Raw genomic sequence first — 7,114 nt, 5'->3', positions numbered from 1 at the left:
CATATTGGTGATATGACGTGGCATGAAATGAGATGACAGATGACATGCATGACATTATGTGACATGTAGGTGTGACTAACAACATGGCATGCACCAATTAAAAATGGCATGACATGACATTACGTATAACAGATAATTATGTACCTGAAAAGAACACATGACATGACGTGACATAATGTATAACAAATAAATTATTTACTTGAAAACAAAATATAGCATAACATAACTTAACATGTATTTATATAAACCTAACCAACATGAAATGAATTATCACCATCATATATAGACAAGTATCCTGAAAGTAAGTTAGAGGCCAATTTACAGTGATTGTAGCGTGTCATAAACTAGAGCGAAATAATGTGAACTGAAAATAGATGTTTCTGAGGGTTATAAAATTCTCATTAAAACACTTAGAAACATAAAATTACTAACTCAAAGTAAAATTACCATTTTACCCATCTACTTGTGAGAAAATAAATATTTTACCCGTAAATTAATGATTTTGCATCCTAATTCCAAAACTCATCAAAATTTACATTCCTCATATAAATTTGGTCCTAAATCCAAATGTCTAATTAAAAAAATTTAAAACATAACACAACTAGGTGAACTATACTTAGGTCGAAACATGCTAGTGCTAAAAGCCTCGATTTTTGTTGCAATTCCTTCAAGTTCCAAATTTCATGCTAAAATCTCTTTATGCAACATATAAAAAATATACGCTATATTTAAAACTCATGTTAAGACCTTAAAACATACATGGGCAGTGAGGTGGCTGATTAACCTCCCATCAACCGCTATTTGAGGCTGATATGGGCAATGAAAGTACACTCATGGCAGTGGGAAAACTTCCTTAAGAAGCCATACATAGATGGAGCTTTTCGGTGGGCCTTAATGTGCCTAAACCAATTGGGCCTCATTTAAGATTTCAAGAGAGTTTGGTTTGGGGTTTCAGTTTCTAACGAGCCCAATTCCAAATTTTTTTTGTTACAACGAAATTACCAAGGTATAAAGAATGGATGAGGGTGTAATGACATAAATTTGAGCGATTAATAGCATATGAGAGTGATTTAATCAAGTGATTAGACACTAAGCTAAAACCGACCAGCACTTAGGTTTTGGCTTTCACCAGGGTTTTGGGGTGTCAATTAGATCTCAAAGATTTGGAGTTTCACTGGAGTTGAAACCTTCTTTGGTTTGGATAAAAAATGAATGGTTGGATGGAATAGTGTTTGGCTTTGGTGGCATGATCACAATGCTTGGTTTTCCTTCATTTCCTTCACATTTTCATCTCATAGTTTCTTCTAGTGCTAGGTGTCATATTCTATTCACCATGTATGGCTAAGATCTTACCAAGTGTCCAAATAAAACTTCTCTAGACTGATTTGGACAATCCACACTATGATTTGAAATTATGTGGACTGGGTTCTAATGCAAATGTTACTATTCACTCTGAAAAAGGTGAAAATAATTTTGCATCACAAAATCCTTAATAATGCTACGAAACTAATAGTGTAATTCGTTTTGAAAATTTCATCTCCTAAGCGCCTCGAATAAATCAAAATGTATTTTTGAATAGCTATCATCTAGAAAACGAAAATTGTATTATTGCGCCGTAAAATTCTAAATATTCATATGAGACTAATGTCATCAACCATTTCTCAATCTCATACCCCTAAGTACCTCAAATAAATAAAATTGTGTTTATATCACAAAAGTGGGTAAGAAATAACTAAGCTGACAGACTAAAACCTACACGAGTGTTGGATTCTTGAGACCTTTTTGGGGTTTTCACGATGTTCCTAAAACATAAATTTCTGTCATCCAATAAATTTTTGTCGAACTGTTACAAAAATTGCAAGAATGTGAGTGCCATGTCCAGTCTGTCTATCTTTGTCACCCTTCAAATGGACTGCTAAGACTAAACGGCTCATATTCAAGCATGCATGGAGTCAGAATGACACCTGATGGTCCGCCCTATAAAAGGAATTGGAAAATGGACAAATCTCGCTTTTGAAATCGTAAGCTTTGGAGTTTCTTTGGAGTCAGAGTCATCAAAGAAAGCAAGTGGCTTAAAGGAGAGCAACAGAGGAATCAACGTTAGCTTCGTCGTAGTATTCTTAATACTATTTAGGTAAGTTAGCTTCTAAGACAGTACTAGGAATGTGGGGTTAACGTTATGGGTATGTTGTGAGATTTAGCCTTGCATATTTTGTAATTTTCCGCTTTCTTTACATGAAAATATTATACATCTTCTTCATTATGTTTAGAGATTATCTTTACACTATAACTTTGAGATGATGAGTTTGTATGGTTTGGATTGATGATGTTGTAGATTTTTGGGTGTGTGAGTCTTACAATATGTTGATCATCATGGACGGGTTGAGGAGTCCCCATGCCATTCACGACACGTTACCACAAGTTTTGTAATGCTCCGGTCCTGCAGGGATCGAAGAGTTACTCCTTATAACTTGAAACTCACAATTCATCAATATTTTTACAGACTCCAAAATATAAAGTCATCAGAATACTGCACAATCTCTTATTAAAATCCTCCAATTCTTAGAAATCTTCTATGAGTAATCCACTATGCTTACATAATCATCTCACCGATGCTCCATAATCCTGATCCTTAGCTGGACTATTCAAAATCATTTGAAAAATATATGGAGATAAGGGGTGAGTTATCAACAATTTAGTAAGCAGAGGACATATACTAGTGTGTAAACATGAGCATTTACCGAGTTCAGAATGCAGAACAAAATATTTTCTTTCAGAATGCAGAATCAGAATAATGTTTTCAAAATGCAGCGTCAGAACATGTTATCAAAAATATCAGAGCGAAAATTCGAAAATATTCATAATCAAAATCCCTTTGGCATAGCATAAACTGAAACATCACATCTTATCTTATCATATCAAAACAAATACCATGTTTTACCCTCATGGTAGGGTTGTGCAAACCCCGGTAGCTAACTAAGCAGAAACAGAATGTGAATCTTTCCCCTATTCATTCTTGGAGCCCCGAGTGTGCACATAAGAAAGATCATGCAGAAAACCACTTTGTTTCCAAAGTGGATGCACCAGAAATAGAAAAGTTGGTACCAACCCGAACATAGGCCACAATTTTACACCCGTGGTAAGGTCAGAACGGAACAGAAACAGAAACAGAATTTTAAGCCAGAGGTTTTTCAAAAAATCACATCAGATCATATCAGAGTACAGAAAATCTTCAAAACAGAACAAAATCATATCACAACATAATTTATGCACAAATTTCATATTCGCTCTCTTTTTCAATGTTTAGAAACAAAATGTCAAAAATAAGCTCATGTCTACACCAGTCATGACAGAAAATACTTTCTTTTTCATCAGAATTCAATGAGTAATGACAAACTAATAACTAAGGCTAATTTCACATTTCTTTTCAAAACATATAATGCACATTTTCATAAGTCAAACTCAGTTCATTTTTATTTTAATGCAAAGTCCAGCATAGGAACCCCGCTTACCTGAACTCAGTCTTTCAAAAACATTTCCTCAACAATGCTAAACAAATATTAATCGCCACCTATAAAAGTCACGTAATTCCCGTAAATTTCCAATCAACCACGTATTTCGATATTTAAACTTAAAATGCTAAAAGAAAATATTTTTAAAACCTCAAAACCTAAAATTCTCATAATTCCTAAAATACCATCATTTTCTAAAACCATCAATATCCACTTAATCGAATTCGTACTAAAGAAGGAAATTTGTCAAATAAGTATTATGATAATTACGGAACTCAATAAATACTAATATTTAAAATATCTAAAATACCAACAGCGTATTATAAATTAATAGAATACTTTGGCTATTAAACATTTCTATAAAATAAGTCATGAAAAACTCCTATCCAAAAAAATTAGGTTTACTTCCTTTAATTAACAATATTATCTTCACAAATATATATATATATATATATATATATATATATATTTTGAGACTTAAACAAAATCCATTTAAACTAAGCCCTAAACAATAAATCTGGAGGCATACACTAAGGGGTAAAAAGTAATAGCACTTCCTTCTATTAGGTTAACATAGTTACTTAAATATATATACATATATATATAATTTATAAAACATGAAAACCAGACGAACAAATACACAGAGACAAAAACAAGTATGCGGCAGCAAGGGCTTACCCAACGGAAACCGAGGCACACGTGGAGGAGTAAGGCGCGACGGGGCTAGCTGGAGGGACTGTGGTGGCGCGGCAGAAGAGCAGGAGTGCGGCGGAGATGCCGTCGAGCTGGGTTGAGCACGAGAGAAAGAGAGGGAGAGAGCAACCGAGAGGGAGTGAAAGAGTGCTGAGAGAGGATGAGAGAGTGATCACGGCTTGAGGAAAAAGATAATACCGAGAAGAAGAGAGGGCAGTACGGTGGTGACGCGTGGTGGCTCCGGACGAGATGAACACTGAGCTGTTGATGCTCTGTTTTCGGGAGCTAAAACAGGGGCCTCTCATGCTGGTCATATGAGGGCTGGCGGCTTGGCGCACGGTGGTTTATGGAGCTGCGCAGTGGCTAAGCAAGGGAAAGCTATGGTTTCACGTGGGTGGTGCATTGGCAGTGGCGTACGGCGGAGCAAGGTCTGCTCACAGTTGAACTACTCCAATGAGAATGATGCTACCGAGAAAGGGTTTCCCGTGAGGTTGGGGTGGTGTTTTTCTGAGTGGGTGAGGACCAGGCTGCAATGATGCTGGCACGGCATGGATCGTGGCTTGTGGAGGTTGGTTTTGTGCAGCAGTTAGGTGAGTCACGACTGGGTGGGTTGAGACCGAGCTAGAGGGTTGTGTGCTATTTGCAAAGAGGAGGAATTGCTGGGCTACGGTTTCGCGTGGGAGCGCAGCAGCGTGAGCTTTCTTCGTATATATATATATATATATATGTGATTGAACATAAAAAGAAAACCCTAGAGGAATGTGGGAGACGTGTGTGGGAGAGAAATCGTGTGGGTGAGGAAAAAAAGATGGGCTACTGCGAAGAGCCTAGCTTGGGAATTACAACGGCAAGAGGGCTGTGCAGTGTGCGTGAAATGTGTAACGCAATATATATATAGTAAAACAAAAAGAAAACCCTAGGAAGGAACAAAGGGAGAACAATGCAAGAAAGACGTGCATGAGAAGAAAACAGGTGCGTGGCGTGCATGGCATGGAGACTAAAGGGATTTTCACTGCTTGCATTTTGGATGGGGCTTTTTGCTTAAAAAAATTTGGATCTCGATTAACCTCGAAAAAAAATATATATAACTTGTCCCACTAATTTTCAGTCCAATAAAAACTTCACCTAATCCAACGTATTTAAAGATTTAAACCTACTCAGCAGAACCCAGAAATTATTCGATATCCATAAAAATAATATAAATAATTTGAGCTCGTAGTCTATTCCAACAATAATTGCAAATTTCAAGTGGCCTTTTCATAAAAAAATTCGGACGCAAAATCCTTGCTTGGCCCGGGTGTTACAAGTTTCATACGAAGGAGTAAAGGTACTCAAGATAATTGGGGTAGAACGCTTTTGTATTGGCCTCACTTGATAGACAGGTTGAGAGATTTCTTGGGCGTATCCTATGTTGTGTCTTCAAGTTAGTTGACCTAGTAGAATGTGTCCCCGGGCCAATCCAATATATCTCGGTGTGTGTGATGAATGATTTGGAAAGGCGAATTAGCTTCCATGTTGGCTAGGTAAGAGGGAGTCATCGAGTCGAATGGTGAAGTGATTCCTTGCGAGATTTATATGATGAGCTTTAGTGCTTGAGAAGATGGTGGTTCCTCACCTCAATGATAACTATGTTACTTGAGATTGTCACAGAGGGTAATTGCTTAAAGGGTGATTCCTCTCCATGGTTATATTCTCATTTTTTATTCAAATGGTGGTTCATCACAATAACTATGAATACATGTGTTTTTACCTTGAGGGTGATTTCTCGTTATATGTTTTCACAGATCTTTTGCATGAAACTATGCATTACATTTTTACGATCATTGTCTCTCATTAGCAGTTTTGCTATAGCTATTTAACCTACATATGGCTTCGTTTATTGAAATCATAGAATTTGATGCAGAAGTTGCCCTAAGAGAGGACCCCAAGGAAGAAGGACCAAGCCTGCCCAATCAACAATAATGGAGGCATGTCTCTATTACTAGTTGGTTGTAGTCTTGGAATGTGTACCATTTAGTCAGGCGAATAATCATGTTTCTTCTTTCGCACCTGAACGTAGGAAATTAAAGGATAATATTGTGTAATAATATTTGGGAAGTGACAATGACATGTGGATAAATGAACCTATTTATGGTTTAGATCTCTGGTACGAATAAGATTTAGTCTCTAACTAAACCATATACTTATTTCGCTGCGATATAAATGCCTATTTACTTACATGTGCACTTCTTTGTGAACATTGTAAAGCCTATTTCCAATCACAATTTTGAGTGTTGTCGATTGACTAGCACCCTTGACACTTAGGATCCTCGCCAAGTTCTTTACCAAGAAATGAGATGCCACAAGGTGTCATACTCAAGTCCCATGCTCCATCAGAGACATCACATTTAGAGTTAGCCTAGGGGAAGATAGACTATAGACCTTCAAGGCATATCTTCTTACCTCAGAGGTATGACCTAGTGCCGGGTGGGAGACCCTTACTAGGGGAATGACTGCGGAATTGGACCCAAGATAGGCTGCAGGGACTTGCATGCCATGTCGCATCAGTCATTCGGTCTTTACAATTCTTCAAGTCCAGAGCACAAATGGACGGTTGAGATTGAAGGTCTCTGATTTAAGCATATCAGGAGTCAAAAGAATGTCAAGATTGTGACTGAAAATCTTGGGTGGAGGATCTATGGATATGGACTCACTCCTCAAAGGGATGAGGAAACCATTGGTGGAACGTTCACAAGAAGAAGAAGTCCTCACCTCGATGCAAGAGGTAAGAGCGACGAACTACGATGAACTAAAGGGCCAATATAGAAAGGACCCAAAGCTTTTGGAGATTTGACAGAGGATTAGGAAAAAAAAAAACCCTTGCATTTTAGCCTGAGTGAGTGTCGAACCTTATTTTACGAAGGACAAAG

This window comes from Juglans microcarpa x Juglans regia, chromosome 6S (assembly GCF_004785595.1).
Source record: "Juglans microcarpa x Juglans regia isolate MS1-56 chromosome 6S, Jm3101_v1.0, whole genome shotgun sequence".
Taxonomy (NCBI): domain Eukaryota; kingdom Viridiplantae; phylum Streptophyta; class Magnoliopsida; order Fagales; family Juglandaceae; genus Juglans; species Juglans microcarpa x Juglans regia.
Note: the sequence above shows the minus strand (reverse complement) of the source record.